Below are 3258 nucleotides of genomic sequence, written 5' to 3'. Positions count from 1 at the left end.
CGCCCCGCTGTCTAGAATGTGAATCTGATGACAGAGCTGAGGCAGCTATCTTTGGCCTCAAGAGGAAGGCACATGTTGAGGATGGTGGACTACAATGTTGAGGCAATCTGATCATGAAGGCACGATATGAGGCCCACTACAATCTTGTTTAAGCCACTGTTACAAGGGTCCTAGGTTGGGTTGCCAGAGCAAATCCTGAGACAAGTCTTCATGTGTAAGTAGTTTGTTAAACAAATGCTCCCAGCAGGGAGCATTGGCTCAAACCTATAATCCCAGAAATTTTGGGAGACCAAGACAAGAGGATTGCTTGAGGCTAGGAGTTTCAGACTAGCCTGAGCAACATAGTGAGACCCTTGTCTCTACAAAAATTTAAAAATTAGCTGGTCAAGTCATGTGCACCTGTAGTCCCAGCTACTCAGGAGTCTGAGGCAGGAACATCCCTTGAGCTTAGTAGTTTGAGGTTACAGTGAGCTATGATTATGCCACTGCACTCCAGCCTGAGTGACAAAGCAAGACCTTGTCTCAAAAATACAAATTTTAAAAATGCTCCCAGGAGAAACCAGTAAGGGAGTATGGAAAGCAAGACAGGAAAGGGAGGAGGACAAGCAAGAGAACATTTCAGCAAGCCCTAGCCTTTGTCTGGTCCCAAAGGTCAGCTCTGGAGTGTAAATTACACCTCAGAGTTTGTTCAGATTTCAGACAATGGAACTAGGTGTTTACCTAGCTCAGCTAAAGGCTGTCCCTGCTGCTCTGGATGTGCAGAAGCTGTGGGAGATGATTAAATGGGTCAAAGGGGCTCTGATGCAACCTCAATGGGCTCCTTACACTGGGTTTTCTGTCGCTCATAACTGAACCTAATCCTAAAAAGTACCAAAAACATTCCTGGCAGAGGGGAGAGTATAAATAAAGTGCACAGAACCTGAAAGAACAAGAGGCTATATGAAAGAATTGGAAAGGAAGAGGATAGGAAAGAAAGAAATAGGAAACAAAGTTGGAAAACTGAACTAGTCATTGAGACTTGATATGGTTTGGTTGTATCCCCACCCAAAGCTCATCTTGCATTGTAGCTCTCCACATTTCCCTCTGTACTGCCCTAGCAGAGACTCTCCATGAGGGCCCTGCCCCTATAGCACTCTTCTGCCTGGACATCCAGGCATTTCCATACGTAGCAGTGGGAGCCTGGAAATATAGGGTTGAAACCCCCACACAGAGTCCCCACTGAGGCACTGGCTAGTGGAGCTATGGGAAAAGGATCACCATCCTCCAGACCCTAGGATGGTAGATCCATGGTGCAGCTTGCACCATGCACCTGGAAAAGCCACAGAAACTCAACACCAGCCCATAAAAGTAATTAGGAGGGATTACTGTACCTTGCAAAGCCACAGAGGTAGAATGAAATGGTTTGGCTGTGTCCCCATGCCGTTCTCATTGTAGTGAATAAGTCTTACGAGAGCTGATGTTTTTATAAGGGGCTTCCCCTTTCGCTTGCCTCTCTCTCTTGCCTGCCACCATGTAAGAAGTCCCTTTGTTCTTCCTTGGTCTTCTGCCATGATTGTGAGACCTCCCAGCCATGTGGAACTGTGAGTTCATTAAACCTCTTTTTCTTTATAAGTCACCCAGTCTCAGGTATGTCTTTATTAGCAGTGTGAAAACAAACTAATACAGAACTATATAGAAAGTTTTCAATTTCTGGCTAATGCATAGATAAAGCAAGGCCAAAAGCACTTTGAATCTGATGGTTCAGAAGATTAATCTGTCAACTATGTGTGAGATGAATTGGAATGAAACTTGTATGGGGTAATACCCATTACAAGGTCATATCTATAATCTAGGCAAGAGGTAATGGTGGCACAACCCCAGGTGATGGTGCTGGGAAGGGAAAGTAGAAAACAGTTGCAAAGTCTTGCAGAGAAAGAGCTGGTCTGTTTGTCTTTCTTTCTCTCTTTCTTTCTTTTTTTCTGAAGTCTCACTCTGGCACCCAGACTGGAGTGAAGTGGCACAATCTCAGCTCACTGCAACCTCCACCTCCCTGGTTCAAGCTATTCCCCTGCCTCAGCCTCCTGAGTAGCTGGGATTACAGGCACACGCCACCACACCCAGCTAATTTTTTTGTATTTTCAGTAGAGATGGGGTTTTGCCATGTCGGCCAGGCTGGTCTCAAACTCTTGACCTCAGGCGGTCAACCCACCTCGGCCTCCCAAAGTGCTGGGATTATAGGTGTGAACCACTGCGCCAGGCCAGAGCTGGTGTTTCTAAGTGTTTTGATGTGGGAGAAAAGAGACAGAGAGGATCCAAACATGAAGCCAGGGAGAATGGTGGCATTGCCAACAAAAATGGGTAAGAGAGGAGAAGAAACAAGGATGTTAGAAAATATGAATTCTACCTATTCACATGGTGATTTTGAGATAAAGGGAAGGCTTCTAAATGGAGTTGTCAAGCAGGCAGTTAGAAATGCAAGACTGATAAAAGAAGTCAAGCGTGGAGCTGTGGATCTGTGCATTGTCTACAGAGATGTGACAAAAGCCATGGCTGTGGATAGGATTACTAAGGGAGGGAGGGCAGAGACAGAAGAGGAAAAGACCAAGGCAAGATACTTGGAAGTTGGAACTTGGAAGTTGTGCTATTTGCCTGTTGTCTATTAGCCCCATGCCACCCTCCTCTGTGGTGCAAGGGCCAAGGGGCTGCCAACAGCCTTTCCCAGACTCTCTCTTGCCCCCGGGTTTCCTATTCAGTTCAACTACTTAGAGGCACGGAGACGTGGCTGAAAGGACATAGGGTGCGAGAAGGGTCTTCCTTCTGTTTCCAGCTCCTGTCAGCGTCCCTCCAGGAGGGCTCTAGCCTAGGGCTTGGCAAACTTTTTCTGCAAAGAGCTGGCCATTAGGCATTTTAAGCTTTGCAGGCCACACGCTCTCTGTTATAACTCCTCAACTCTATCATTGTAAGTCAAGAGCAGCCATAAACAATATATAAATGAACAAGCATGGCTGCATTGCAATGAAACTTCGTTTATGGACACTGGAGTTTGAATGTTTTATAATTTTCATGTGATATATCTTCCTTTTTGTTATTTTTTCCCCAGCCATTTTTAAAATGTGAGGAATATTCTCTTTTTTGTTTGTTTGTTTTTGAGATGAACTTTTGCTCTGTCACCCAGTCTGGAGTGCAGTGGCATGACCTCAGCTCACTGCAACCTCCACCTCCTGACTTCAAGTTATTCTCCTGCCTCAGCCTCCCAAGTAGCTGGGACTACAAGTGTCC

The sequence above is a fragment of the Cebus imitator genome, unplaced genomic scaffold (genome assembly GCF_001604975.1).
Source record: "Cebus imitator isolate Cc_AM_T3 unplaced genomic scaffold, Cebus_imitator-1.0 Scaffold170, whole genome shotgun sequence".
In the NCBI taxonomy this organism is placed as follows: Eukaryota; Metazoa; Chordata; class Mammalia; order Primates; family Cebidae; genus Cebus; species Cebus imitator.
This window is presented reverse-complemented; position numbering follows the sequence as displayed.